The following is a 15,870-nucleotide window of genomic DNA, read 5'->3' as shown; positions in this document are numbered from 1 at the left end:
ACGTCGAGCCAGCGAAGCCATCCCGGAGTGCGTGTCCCGAGCGCATCCACCCAAAGATGTTCATCAAGTGGTAAGCAAGCTTTCGATTTGTGGTGTGTGCCTATTCCCTATCCTGGCTCAAATCGGTTTCCCCAGTCCACCTTTGAAGAATCCCATAGAAACATTAGTGTTGTTGAGTTTCCATTGGCAACTTGAAGTTTTGTTCCATTGAGTAAGATGTGTATCCATGTAAGATTTCCACCCACAATACAGTCCACTTGACGAGTCCTACAAGAAATGATAATTCCATCAAACGATCTTTCATGTTTTGTGCCTTACCAAGTTTGTTTCCCTAATGTTGATTCCTTATCCTAATGTGAGTACCTAATATTGCAACTAGTAGTATTCGAATCCCTGTGAAGTGTTTGTCCAGTTATCCAAATACAGTCCACAAGTATTGATACATCCGTGTAAATCCCCAACATTTGAGTTAGTATGGCAGTCTACCATAAACTGCCCACCAAGGTTTTCTGTAACACCTGTGCCCTTTGTGTAATGAAATTCAAAGTTCCTTGCAGTGCCTGAAGTAGAATTCCTTTTTATCTCGATTATTTCCCTTTGTGACATACAGCCACCAAAGTTGACCTATTCCAGAATTGTGAAGAGTTTCTTCTGCCTCAAGTGTGTCACCAGTTGATGATTCCATTTTTGTCATCTCCTGTGAAACAAGCAGTTCCTTCCGCAAATCAGTCCGTAGTTCCTTCCATCCCTTTTAGCTTATTTGTTAATACGTAGTAAGCTATTGTTTCCACCCTGACAGTCCTTTAGAGTTGAGTTCCTGAGTTCCCTTTTTGCGATCATGTTCGTCCTTACAATCAATGCAACTTCCCTTTTCCATTTTGGCCGGGGAGTATGTTCGCGCCAACGCGAAGTTTTTTGAGTTGTGAGTCCTTCCCACCCCTGTCCCATGTAACCTCGAGCCGCCGCGAGTATTTCGGCCTCTCATCCCGACCACTAACAACCACCCCAAATAACACACACACACACCACGTCGTTAGTTTTGCCTTGCACCCCATCCATTCGAGCGACATGATCAAACATGTACCTGTACGCAGTCAAGCCGACCAACCATCCAGCTATGTACAGCGTGAAGCAGCACCCAAAAGAGTTTCCACTACCACCACCACAACAGACACCAGTTAGCAGACCGATTGCAGCATCCAGTATGTAGTAAATAACAGGCAGTGGAATTTTCCACCCTCGTCTCCACAACGTTGTGCATGCAACGCTTTTGGCTACCTGCCACCTATAAAGGGAGCTTGCATGCGCAAGGATATTATTCAGTTTTCATTCAACCTTTGTACTATTAACATCGAAGAGAAGAAATACAGTAGTAGTTAAGTGATCAAACCGCCTTTCCCTCCACCAGTGGAAGCCAAACAGCCTTTTCCAAGGCTAGAGTTGCAAGAGCCCCCTCCAGTCGAGCTATCGGTCCTGTGCCCTGTTGCTCCCGGCAACAGGTGGACGGAAGATCAACAGATCTTTCCGTTCCCGCTCACCCGAGCCAAAGTCCCAGTTGCACGCCGCAACAGAAATTTAACCGTTGAATTTATCGCACCATTAATTACTAGTTTGCATTATTACAGTGTTGTCAACAATTTTTGGCTGCTAAACAAGATAGATACTTCGCCATATCTCATAGTATTCGGGGTAATGGCTTTCGGGGTAGTGACCTATTCGGGGTAGTGGCGTTCGGGGTAATGAGTGGAAGCCCTGGGATCCTTGTGATTGGTTTGCGTTTGCTCTGGAGGGTTTACCATTTTTCGTGAAAACATTTTGGTGCTTCATAAAAGAGCCGTATGTTATGGTAACGACCTGGGCCCATAAACTATCGAATAATGCGTCTAGTAGGTTTGGTACTGTTATACAGAAAGAGGTTCTTTATTTATTCTAATGTGGTTGGTAAATGCTGAGCATGGCGTACCATTGGTATTTTGCGTACCTGAAGGAACGAAACATACCACTTTGTGTGGTATTTAGCCTTCTTCCCAGCAACTCTTACACAGCAACGTCAACGAGAACAATCGACAAAGACCACAGCGACGGAAATGGGCTAGCGATTGGAAACTCGGTACGTAGAACTGAAAATCTCTCAAATTCATCGGAAGTATCATTGATCCGGCAGGAATAAGAACAAACATTCGTTTTTTTTAAATTATTTTTTCTCTACCTCCAAGGGTCGTGACTAATATTTGAATAGTGCGCAATGTTCATAAACATCGTATGAATACAGCGCCACACTTAAAAATTGATTTAAAAACACGGCGAGTTGAGGCGCGTCACGAGTCACATTGGTGCGATCCGGTTTGATGGCTGCGCGACAATACACGTATACTTTCCGATGTACTGAAGGTCCGCGGTTTCGAAATCACAGTGATGCAGGAGGTGTGCTAGATAGGAGCAATGGGGCGAGCGTTTAGAGGTAATCATACCGTCCACCAGAGCTACGGCAACATACGTGAGCTGGGAACAGCTTCTATTGTGATGGTTGATATACAGTGGCGCGTGATCGGGTGGTGGCCGATCAACGAATTAATGTGCAAGTTTAAGGTCGATACTTTAAGTTTAGCATAATCAATGTACATACTCCACACTCCGAAATCACTGATGATGACAAGGACGTATTTTATGCGCAACTCAAACGGGGGTACAACCGCTGCCCAAGCCACGATGTCAAGATCATCATGGGATATTTGAACGGAAAGGTTGGCCAAGAGGAGGAGTTAAGACCGACAAGGCGTTTGGAAAGTTCAGCGCCCACCGTCTGACAAACGAGAACGGCCTACGACTAATAGATTTTACCACCTCCAAGAATATGACCATTCGAAGCATTTATTTCCAGCAAAGCTTCTCGTATCGGTACACCTGGAGATCACTCCGGCGGACAGAATCGCTAAACGACAACGTTTTGATCGATGGATGGCATTTCTCCAACATAACCGACGTCAGGACCTATCGTGGAGCTGAAATTGACTCCGACCACCACCTGGAAATGGCGCCCAAAACTATCCTCCATCAACGATGTACGGTACTGACGCCTGCCTCGGTAAAATCTAGCGCGACTGAAACAACCAAATTTCGCCAATGTGTAGGCGCAACATCGAGAGGCAGCGTTGTCGGATGAGGGCGAGCTCGATGGGCCCCTCTTGAAAACGGCTGGATGACAGTCATTGGTACCTCGCGTACCTGCAGGTATAAAATAGACCTTTGTGTGGTCCTTAGCCTCTTGCCCAGCAACTCTTATCCCTATCTCCTCGTGGTACTGGCCGGGCTACGAGTAACCTTGAGGAAGATTGGGTAACCAACCCCGGTGGAAACTTTGGTCGTATGCTGACAGGGAAGGGGGTTTGCTTTTGCTTCAGCAAACCTGGAGCGTCTGTACTTCATGCTAGGAGCGGCTCACAAAAGCGTATGTTCCCTCTGATGTTTCCCTGTCTGTTGTCAGGGGCGGCTGATCATCGTCCGAGTGCCGAAGAAGAACTCTAAGCTAAACTGCGCACTATGGTCCTCCGAACACTTACCGGGAATGGTCCTTCGGAAATTTAGGGGGTTGGTGTCAGGCCCTGCAAGCCATCCGAAAAAAAATCGAGCAACGAATAATCAACTAGAGAGTACGAACCGGGACAATCGGCGGAGACCGCAGCGACGTAAAGGGACTAGCGATTGGAAGATCGGTACGTGTAACTGCATATCTTTCAAATTCATCGGGAGCACACGCATACTCGACGACGTGCTGTATGACCACGGATTCGGCATCGTAGCGTTGCAGGAAGTGTGTTGAAAGGGATCAATGGTGCAAACGTTTAGAGGTAACCATACCATCTACCAGAGCTGCGGCAATACACACGAGCTGTGAACAGCTTTTATAGTGATGGGTGATATGCAAAGGCGCGTGATCGGGTGGTGGCCGATCAATAAGAGAATGTGCAAGTTAAGGATCAAAGGCCGGTTCTTCAACTTCAGCAAAATAAACGTGCATAGCCCTCACTCAGGAAGCACTGATGATGGCAGAGACGCTTTTTACGCGCAGCTCGAACGCGAGTACGACAGCTGCCTAAGCCACGACGTCAAAATCATCATAGCAGATCTAAACGCTCATGTTGGCAAGGAGGAGGAGTTCAGACTGACTATTGGAAATGCTGCCTACAAAGTGCTATCCCAGATTATCTTCCGTCGTCTCTCACCTATCGCAAACGAGTTTGTGGGAAGTTACCAAGCAGGTTTCATCGACGACAGCTCAACAACAGACTCCAGAAATGCCGTGAATACCATGTCTCTACGCACAAGCTGTCCATCGATTTCAAGAAGGCATACGACAGCTTTGACCGTGTAGAGCTATGGAAGATCATGGGCGTGAACAGTATTCCCGGGAAGCTCATAAGATTGATTAGAGCAAAGATGGACGGTGTGCAAAACTGCGTGAAGATCTCGACAATGTGTTGGACTTACGTGCTTGCTGTTCAATATTGCGCTCGAAGATGACATGCGGAGAGCTGAAATTAACAGTCGAGTCACGATTTTCACGCAGACAATTAATTTTATCTCATCTTTTGATCTTCTGAGTGAGATATGGATGAAATAATAAAATATTATCTTAGAGCTCTTTAAAAGATTTTTTATATAGATCCAGGTATACCTTGTTGCTATTCATTGGCAACAAGGTAAATAATCATCTGACGAATGTTTGCAAATATCAATCATCCGTATTCGGAATCTTTCATGGCACCATCAATTGGTTTTGACAAACTACTGCCAACTTAAATCGTAGAAGAAGCTGCAACGGTTAGTGATAACCGGAATAATTGGAATGTTGGCAAGTTTCTCCGAGAAGCGAATGTGAAAGTGCAATGCCAAAAAACGTTCCGACCAATTAAGTACCTACTGTTTAGTTTGTTCCATGGCTTCGACAATAAAATTAATTTGTTTCAATACCGTTTGTATTAAATCGTTTTATCTTGTTTTAGGATTTTTATCAAGGCAAAAAAAATGAGCTGCAGCAACACTTGGAATGAATAAATTGAAACTATCTCTTATTCTACATAGATACTATACTATTCATACATATATACTATTCTTATTCTAATTTTTTCTGTATTATAAAAACTTCAATTGTGGCTCTTGCTGCTTGGTGGAATGCGCTCTATTTTCCATATTACTTCCTTGTTCTGTGATGACCGATTATCGTATAGGTCACAGGACGATAACCACAATTGATTCTACCGGTGTCTACCGTTCGGGAAACGATGAAAAACAATACTATGGCTTTCAGTGTTGGTAACCGTATTCCCGCAAGCTCTATCTGTACAAAAATGATGGCGTCTAGAAAAAAATAATATGATTTCATCTTAGAAACAATGAAACTTTATCCTGTTTTCCTTCACTATGGCACACGCAACGATATTGAGTACCGTAATTTCGGGTGAAATTGATCACTTTTCACTGTTTTCCATGTCTGTTTTCTATGATGTTGCCAATTCCAAACAACTTAATGCAGGAAAACAAGTACGACGGTGAGCCTCATTGGTTTATATACTAAAATTTTCATACAGTTGTGATTTTAGTGCTGAATATCATCTCTAAAATAAAAAATCAAGGATTTACATTTCGGGGTGAAATTGATCACCTGTCAAAACAATTATTGTTAGATTTGAAAGCAACTTTACTTATTTAATTTGAGCCTCCTGAATCCAAATATGCTTGCCAAATTCTTAACAATGCAAAATTTATGGAAATAATAAACAATTAATTTTCAACAATACCGCAGAAAACGCCTAAATGTAGGCAATTTCCGAAGGAAACTTCTGATATCTATAAAAAAAATTCAATTATTACAATAAAATGAACAAATTGGTACGAATTTTGATGATAAAAATCGTTTTGGGGATATATTTCAAGCATCCTTACAAATTTTCAGGTTGACTTCTTCTTCTTTCTGGCATTACGTCCCCACTGGGACAGAGCCTGCTTCTCAGCTTAGTGTTCTTATGAGCACTTCCACAGTTATTAATTGAGAGCTTACTGTGCCAATGACCATTTTTGCATTCGTATATCGTGTGGCAGGTACGAAGATACTCTATGCCCTGGGAAGTCGAGAAAATTTCCAATCCGAAAAGATCCTCGACCGGTGGGATTCGAACCCACGACCCTCAGCTTGGTCTTGCTGAATAGCTGCGCGTTTACCGCTACGGCTATCAGGTTGACACCATGTCCAAATCCTTGTTCAAAACTATAAGTTTATTGATGTCTGCCAATACCTCATAGAACATGATTATGGAATTTTCTATTGTTTTCATAGAAATAAACATTCCTTAACACAAAAAGCTTCACAACATGCAATTCGACAATAGTTAAGACAAACAACGTGCATTTACAAAGGTTGTATTGATTTCTGTGCTCTATTAGAGGGAAATAAAATCGTGTGACACAGTGATCAATTTCACCCTACTGATCAATTTCACCCGAATTTACGGTATTATTAACATCTCTATGGATATCTATGGAACTTATGGAGGGCAAAATGACTCGCCAGCTGTCACTTTTTACCTCCTCTCGGTTTATCACTCCCCTCATCAAGCTTTGATCTAGATCTTTGACTCCTTTGATCATCAAGTGACACTGTTTTTCATGAAATAAAAAACCCACAACTTTTGTAATTTATAACTCGTGAGTTATTTGAAGAATGTAGGTAAAATATACATATTTGAAATAGATCCGTCCATCTGTTTCAGTGAAGGCATTTCATATGTATCCTGCCCAAATTTCCCCACCCCGTGTTGTTGCAGCATATATTTGAAATACCTAATCGTCATCATTTCCGAATTTTTTTGAGGTCGTCGTGTTGGTATGTGCTTTCTTGTTGTGTCCGATTCAATATTATGAATAGTCGGTAGTATTCTGCTTTTCCGGGGCTGTTTAATGAAACAGTGAATTTCGACTTGTAACGTGCACCCAGCTGAATCGAAAGCAAATTGCCGCATCTACGACCGAGTGATTATTACCTGATTTTGGTATTCCCTTCGAAGATTACTTTGCTCTGCATATTTATCACTTGGAATCCGCCATATCTATCTTCCACACCGTCCTAATCGGAACGTCATCAATATCTGCCATCTGTATTTGAAAACTGTAAATTATTGCTAAGGACATAGGGTTTACCGAACCGAAAAATGGCAAATAATTGTACCGCATGTGAAGTTGAATTTTGCGCGGAAGATATAGTTGTATGCTGTGAGGGATTTTGTGAAAATCTACCTCATTTCCACGCAAAATGTGTTGGATTATCCTACGATGAAGGATGCGCATGCTTACACCAAAATATATTCTGGATGTGTGATGCATGCAGAGTGTACATTGAAAACGGTCGTTTTCGCAATACAAAGAATGAGGAAAAGTCTAACGATTTTGCGACGAAATCGGATGTTACTCTATTAAAAGCTGAAATAGAGCGTATTAGCCAGAAAGTAACCGAAATGTCATCTAACTTTGCTGCACCAAGTGAAATTTCACCGCACCAACCAGTAAACTTTAAACTTTCTATGCACGCTTCTCCATTATCCTCAACAAAATTTGTAGCTGTGGATCAAACTGTTTGCGCTCCAAGAGATACGAGTATTGACTTATACGTATCAAATATCGCAATCGATGTTCCCGAGTATGAAGTTGTCCAAATGGTGTGTGCATCCTTGGGAGCAAATGAAGTTCTACGTGCCAAACGATTAGTTGCTGCTGGAACAAATATTTCCGAACTGGACTACGTGTCGTATAAAATTACCGTCGACTCAAGATTCCGAAGTACTGCTGCCAGGCGATCAATTTGGCCGAATGGAATAAGATGCCGTGAATTTATAAATAGTTCTATGATCGTGTGGAGATCTGAAAACCGAACGGACCAAGGACTAGCTAGTTAAGCTATTTTTCGTTTGTTAACTGTTAGTGACACTGTTGTTCAATAATGAAATGTCGTATTGCTTTTTGTTCTTCAAAGTTTTTGTATTGCATTTGATGAATAAATGTTAAGTCTTGTTAAATTAGTACATAAGAAAGTAATCTGTGCGACTTAGTCGAAGATGAATAAATGAATAAAATAAATGAAACGGTTCAGCGAAGGACATTACTAATACTAAAAAACTGTCTTCCCAAGATCTGGATTTCATAAAATTGTTATATATTTATTGCTGTATGTCATCTGTTCGGTCTAAGTTAAATAAATAAATACAAATTTCCGTACTTGAAATCCCTTATAAATACATTTCCAAATTAACTTCTGCCATATTTCAAGACATTATTTTCCTCAAAACAGCGTTTCGTTTCGAGAGGAATCAATGGTCAAATTGCTCGAAATGCTCCTTTCACATTTTGTTAGTAATCAGCACACAAATACTGATAATGCGTACTAGCGGGTCTTCTATATTGACACCCACCCGCTCTTCGTACTCCCCCTCCCACCATTCTAGGGGAAGATTCATCATTTTTCGGAAGTTCTAGACCCCCGTCCCCTCTCTCTCATGACTAATTTTAATACCTGATACATGCACTGTCACACTTTCATTGGACTCCCCCCTCCCCCAGATTATGGACGTAATTTTTGGATGACCCCTAGAGCCAATGTTTATAATATCTCATATAAAACATTGTAGATTTGCAATTTAGATACAACACAGCTATATTAACCGCAAAAGCATCATTATTTGTTCGCAAATTGCACCAGCGCGATAAGAAATGTTTTACACAATCGCACATAGCTTTTGATAAAAAAAAAACATCAGAGGTGATCGTGTCATATTTTGTGTAAAACTAGCTCAGCTTTCCAATGATGCAAGCAGTTTGAGTGAACCAAGAATTGTCATAAATTGAGGGGTCCTCAAAAACTGTTTGAATCATAACTACCAAGGGGTCCATCAATTTGACCAACCGAATGCAGTTCTTTACTTACTCGACAAGAGGTTTTGAATTAGCATAAATTTGATTATTTTGAAAGACGTACTGACTTATTATGAAAGACCAGTCCAGCTCATCATTTGCGACATGACTATGCTCGAGGAGGACCTGCAAGCTCTTGAGGTAGGATGAACCACGAGCTCGCCCAGCTCTACGGCGAACCCAGTATCCAGAAGGTGTCCAAAGCTGGAAGGATACGCTGGGCAGGGCATGTTGCGAGAATGCCGAGCAACAGCCCTATATAGATGGTGTTCGCTTCGAATGCGATCGGAACAAGAAGGCGTGGAGCGCAGCGAGCTAGATGGATTGATCAGGTGCCCCAGAATCTGGAGAGCGTGGGTTGAAGTCGAGGAAATATTCTTGACTAAGTTTTAACGAGTTGTTCAGAAAATTTTCCGGTCACAGCTGCATGATCAGGATTCACCTTGGTAAGTGATGCGAACCATGCAACCTCAGTTAAAAAAAATCACCTATCAGTACTCTAAAGGCAACGTGAACATACGGTAAGCCGACACTTTTATAATGATGAAAATCAAGTAAAAGGAAAGGCATGGGGTTTTTAATGTTATTGTACAAGAGTCTATGTCGAAACTTACAGTGACAAACTGTTCATATTTTGTTAAGTCAATTTATTCAAGTAACATTCCCACCGTTGTCATGAAAACAAATCCGTTTCATAATATATTGTACATTTAAGGTGAAGATGCATCGAAACCAAATCTCAAATTTTCAAGAGCACAAATCTAGAGAACCTGACAATCGTTCGTACTGAAAATCTAATCGATTGGTCACCACCAGCGAGTGACCAGTGAGTAGCATTTTCAGCACAAACGGTTGTCTAGTTCTCTAGATTTGTGCTCTTGAAAATTCGAGGTTTGGCTTCGATGCATCTTCACGTTAAAAAAGAGCGAGCTTACCAAATTGATCATCAATCCTTGATTGAGTAGCTGTAAGCTACTTTAATCAGCATGCTCATTTCATAAGAGCAAAAAATTACTTCGGCGATGTGAAAACCTGAACTCGATTTGACTCAAAACGCGTGGAAACTAAAACGAAAAAAAGCTCCTTTTTCGGCTTTTCCGAAGCACTGCCCAGCAGAGCACGTGCAGAATAAACCGACTTATTTCCGCTATAGATACCTACTATTTTCAAATACTGCACCAGCCGAATCTAATAATTTGCGGAGACGATAAAAACGTGACAGATCAATTTTAAACACATCCGTTCACGCGCGCTGTCTACTGCGATCCGATCTCCACGGTATCACTGACGCCTACTGATGATTTACCAGTACAAATCTGTGATGTGACAACTCCGGAAGCTTTTCGTTGAACCATAAAACTTGAACACCAGTCACACCACTTTATGATACAAATTTCTTATCCCCCCCCCTTGTGTGACTGACTTCGCCAGGCACTTATTTTCACTATGGAAAACCTTCGTACTTCTTCATGGAAGGATTTCATTCCAATCACACGCCGTAAATGTTCTATGATTCACGAAATTTTATGACATTTCCTCACCTACCGCGTAAAATTGAGAATGTAAACAACGTTCAATCCGTCGTACTGAGAAAAAAAAATGCTTGTGCGCATCAATGTGTGCGCGATGCTCGACGTAAAAATACGATTTCTTCGATTGTGTTGTTTTTGCTGCACTGTGAGCAAATGCCATAATTGAACGGTCAAAAGGAATTGTGTTCATATGTTTGGGCTGAGTTTTGATGACGAACAATAAGCTTTAAAGGAAATTAGTATATTCCATGATGTTGAAGGAATGGAGTGAGATGCCCGTAGATCTATATATTCTAGTAAAACATTTTATTATAGCGTTGAAATGTTGTGTTTTGACCACTCAATTTATCACAGCGAGCCGTAAGTTGTGAGACGAATCCAGAAACTGATTGCGACAGAAATAAAAATGATACGGCGGATTGAGAATACGGCAAGATGCATATTCTTTGCATTATTTCCAAAAAGAGATCAAGATTTATCAAAATATTATTGTACAATGCTAAAACCGTTTTGAGAAAGAATTGTTTGGCATCGGTTTGTATCAGCATCATTCATTGCAATACTGGGAAAATTGCAGTTATCACTGATTAACGCTTAATACGATGGATACTAGCACTCTACTACAATTCTTTGGTTGTAATTCTATCAGAGAACTCTCATTTAAAAAATGTGAAAGTGCTCATAAGAACACTAAGCTAAGAAACAGGCTTTGGTCCAGTTAAGAGGTAAAGTCAGAATACTGGGGAAGAACGGATTCAGCATTCCTCGAGTAAATTGTAGTATATTGAGGCTTGAGACAAAAAAATGTTTCGCAGTGTTATTTTATGTTCATTTTAAAATATACTATCAAAATCGTATTTACAAGTTCCATTTGTGCCCAACGATGTCCGGATTTTGAGTCAAAAGATGTCTTATTTTGTCACTAATCGTGCAGGAAATTTCGTGTATCGTTTCGTATCGACACGAAAAATCCATATCGCATACCCTTAAAAACTACGGCAACTCCGTGCATCTACTGGGGGTGAAAATGAAGCCTTGCTTATGCGGCGGAAAAGCTGCGTGAAGTTTCGGCGGCGCCGCGTGAAACCGAAAAAGGCACCTGGGTGGAGGGTGGCAATAGCGGAGGTGGTGGCGCAGGTGGCGCTTATGTATGTTAGTACTTATGGTGTGTTGCGAGCTCTCGCGCATCGAGCTATGCGCCTTTGTACTTCGGTTGTAGTTTTCTTCCAAAATCTCACCTGCAGCAGCAGCAGCAGCAGAAGTCATAACTCTCTCTCGCTCTCGCTCGATCGTGGCAGGGTGCGATCGCGTATATAGTGGTGTGTTCTTTAAATATTACCACCAGTTCCATCATCGGCATCGTTCAGTTCAGTTTAAGTGGTCTACCAGTGCGGTCCCATCTTCAACGATCAAAACCCAGCAACTTTTTTTTTCTACATCACCACCCCCTAAAAAACCAACTCTAGGAGAGTGAACCAGTTTGGATCTGCTCCCCAACGATCTTCGTCTGTGATAACCGAATCGCAACCCCCAGGAGTAGTTCCAAAGGGACCATCCCGAGAAGAAGCAATACCAAAAACCACCCGTTTAAGTGATACTTTTCCGTGTTCCAGTTTTCTAAGCTACAAAACCAAATCAAGGTATGGAGTTCTGAAGCTAGGCAGTGCTTTGCTTTGAAGTGCTACGAAAAACATTCTCTAAGGAAACTCTTAAGAACAACCCCCTAGATCTGTGTGATCTGTGTGTGGACGGACTGGTTTTGTGCTGCTACCCGTTTGCGAAAATTGCATCACAAGTGAAACAGCCGTACCAGGAAAACGGTTTTCCTTCTTCTGGTGGCGGACAGAGCTTTGCCAAAGTGAGCTGGAGAAGAAAACCGGTTGTTTGATTGCAAAACTCACGATTTCTTGGATCGACGTCGTAGTTTGTGGTTGTTTTCGTTGGCGAGATCAAGATTTTTTTTGCACGGTTGGGTAGTGACTTGATCTAGGCACACGTGTGCTTGAGGAGAAGGGAAGCTTTTGTGGGTGCGAAGTTTATTTTGAACCATTCAAGGAACTGTTGGCGATCGTCGTCAAGGGTGTGATAAATGCATCGGGGAAGGTGTCAATTTGGTTGCATCATTACGCTCGGAACTTGGACTGAATGGATGATTCTAGTGGGGACAGAATGTTTGGAAGAGTGATGATTGTGCTAAATGAAGTTGGGAGAGGGAAAAAGCGCGCCATGTGAATCCAAGGGTTAATGTGTGACATGCGATTGATAGTTACGTTGTACAATGAGTGAAATAATCACACGATATAACGTTGATTTCCAACTGATAGCTTCAGCCTTTTGTATCAAAATTATACAGCTAGTGAAATGCATTTTTATGTAGATTTAATGGTTCTGAAAATGCGTTGAAAGTAAATTTGCTGATACCATTTCATGGCTCATTTCATGAGCATCTTGAACATACTTTCATAGTACGAAGCATTCATCCGATCTGAAAAAAAAATTATTTCCATACAACATTAACACCCTTTCGAACTAACTGAGGTGAAAGTAAATAATAATTAATCTAGAAAAATCGAACAGAAATCCAAAATAAACTGTGCTTTTATAGAAACTTCATTTAGAAATAAAATAAGCAAACAATCAAAAATTCATCTTAAGATTCTCTTTTAGGAAATTTTCTAAAATATCCTCAAAATCGTTCCTCAGGATCTGTTTCCAAGTTTTTTTTGCAATGAGATTATTCACAATTCAATCCAAATTTATTTGTCAAACTGCATCAGAGGCCATTTCAAATTTTCTCAAGTGGTTCCTTTGAGATGCCTTCAAAAAGTTATATAGATATAAGATCATCACTAAATCCTTTAAAAAATTCATAAACTGTATGTTTCTTTCAAATTCTTGAGGAAGAGGTTTGTTTTATATCCTAAATTATACAGTGCTTTAGAAAACAATATTTTTGAAGTAAATTCTGGAGGAGCACTTATGAGAAATTTATCAAAATGAAAATCATGAACTGTAACTAAAGGTGCTTCAAAAAATAATTGAGAAAGTTTCTCTATTTTCAAAGCACTTTCACTTAAATGTGGTGAAAATAACATTTTAGAACTACGAGAATGGCCTCATTATACAAATTTTCACGTTTTGTATCATACAGACGTATTTGTAGTGATCGATTTCTCTTTATCGACTTTTTTTTGGATTAGTCTAAGTCATTCAAGCGATTTTTGGAACAGTTTATGATGCAGTATGACGAAGGACGATAAGTACGTCCTACTAAATCAAAAATAGCAGTCGAAAACAACCATCCAACCAAGTAGTTATCAAAAGAGAAAGTATATGAAGAGAAATCTGGGCCTTCTTCAAGAGAGGTCTGGGCCTTCTTCAGAGAGGCACCTTCCTAATCATTGTAAATGAAAATTGGAATGGTGCTTGTATGTCACGAGTTGGCTTGAGAACGGGTCAGCGGTTTTGCATAATTCTTTCTCCGTTGCATTTGTACAAGACTCCGACGTGTCCGTGCGGTGAAAAAGTTTAGGAAAGTCTCCGGAACAGTTGTAAAATGGGAACTAAAAAAACTGTAAAAACTGTAAAAACTAATCTGTCATTTTGACAGGAGTATTCATGATGTTTTTCCAACAGTCCACTTGATGGTTAGACGAAGTTTGCCGGGATCACTAGTTATTCAGAAATTAGTTAAAATAATTTAAAATGTTTACATGAATGAATAACTCCGTTATTTTTCTACAGATGTTCAATCTTTTTTTTTTTTTGAGATTTGAAAGGAGAAAGCATACGTTGTTTTGAAAAATAATATTGTTTAAGGCGTTTTTTTTTTCACCTCCACAGAACATTTCAATCTTCAATTGAAATTTTCTTATACAATGTTTTTGAATAAAAAACACAATCGCGTTTCTTCTTTTTCTATTGAATAACTTGAAATTAATGCATTAAGGATTCTAAGTTCAAAAGAACACGTTTTTCAAAAATGTTCAAAAGCCATTCGGCTGCAAGAATCCCAATCTAGTTTTGCTGATAACCTTGAAAACATTCTGGCTCAACTCACTCAAAACAATAAAAATGGCATTAACTGACCAATAGGGTGCGGCTTAATTTTCAAAAGATCTCAAAACCAAAAATTCGTGTGCTCTACTAAATTCAAATCACATTAAGAGAGAAAACTCAAAATCTGAGCCAAAAATACTGACATTTAGAGGTGGCGCAAGCGTCTTGAAGTTGAATTTTCTAGTTATAAAAAACGACCATCAGTGAAGTCTTAATAACTTTGTTATTTTTCAACCAGTTTTGAAACTTTTAGCATCATTAATTAAACAAAAACTCTTCAAAATTAAATTTAGAAAAACTTTGTACAACATTAAACTTGTCTAAAATTAAAACTAATCTAAGTTAAAAATACTTTTATCGAAATTTTTCCTCATTTTACTAAAAAAGCATTTTTGTTTGACCACAACTTCATTAATACTCGATCAATTCCGAAACTGTTTACATGTTTTTGAAACAAATTCAGTTGTTTTCAAACTGTTGATACAACACATTTTTCTAAAAAATGGTTTTGACTTAGTTATTCAACAAAAACTACCCAAAAACCTGATTTTTTAATGAACAAAGCATCTTGCTTCAATCACAAGTTGAATAGTGCATATACTTTTTAACATATTTTTGTTTCAATTTTATTTAAAAATTGTTGCAAAGTCCTTCTCAAAGGTTTAACAAATGAGAAATATCAGTTTAAGCTCTAGAGAGAATATATAACTGGCAAAAATTAAAAAAAAAACCTGCCATTTTTCGTTAAAAAATCATGCTTTTGTGCAGTTTTTGCTGAATACCTTGGTCAAGCCACCTCTAAATGTTAATACTTTTGGCTCTGATTTTATGGTTCCTCTTTTAATGTGATTTTAATTCAGTAGAGCACACGAAATTTTGGTTTTGAGAACTTTTGAAAAAATAAGCCGCACCCTACTGACCAATCATTTTCAGTGTATATTAGGCTTTGCGCAGTTGTCAGTGGTTACCCAATGTCAGTTCCCACTTCTAAATTAAATCCTTTTTATGTGAATTTTAACGAACCTATCAAAGGAAACATTTTTTTTTTTCGTTCAAAAACACCAAAAACCAAAAATTTTCAAGTACTTAATCGAATCATTTCTTTTAATCATATAATGAAAAAAAAATCATATCTCTTTTTTCGGTGTAGATGAAGCTATACGAAGTTGTCAATGGTGACATAATGTAAATTAATCGAGACCTACAGTGTGTACCGATGAAAAATGACTGATTATTTATTTAAAAAATAATATATCTCAAAAACTAAAAAAAACATACATCGCTGAAAATTTGACAGAAAACGTAAAATTTTCTGAACTTT

At 39.6% G+C, this 15,870-nt stretch overlaps 1 protein-coding gene across 2 annotated transcripts in view; it reads left to right on the top strand.

Annotated features, from left to right (window-relative positions):
• The first annotated feature begins 11,819 nt into the window (after positions 1-11,819).
• LOC5567055 (alpha-tocopherol transfer protein-like) overlaps positions 11,820-15,870 on the top strand; it is a 36,931-nt gene continuing 32,880 nt past the window's right edge. For both annotated transcript variants that reach the window (XM_001651378.2, XM_001651377.2), the window contains exon 1: positions 11,820-12,130. The gene's annotated coding sequence lies outside the window, so the exon portion shown is untranslated. The remainder of the gene's footprint in view (positions 12,131-15,870) is intronic.

The sequence above is a fragment of the Aedes aegypti genome, chromosome 3 (genome assembly GCF_002204515.2).
Source record: "Aedes aegypti strain LVP_AGWG chromosome 3, AaegL5.0 Primary Assembly, whole genome shotgun sequence".
Taxonomy (NCBI): Eukaryota; Metazoa; Arthropoda; class Insecta; order Diptera; family Culicidae; genus Aedes; species Aedes aegypti.
This window is presented reverse-complemented; position numbering and strand designations above follow the sequence as displayed.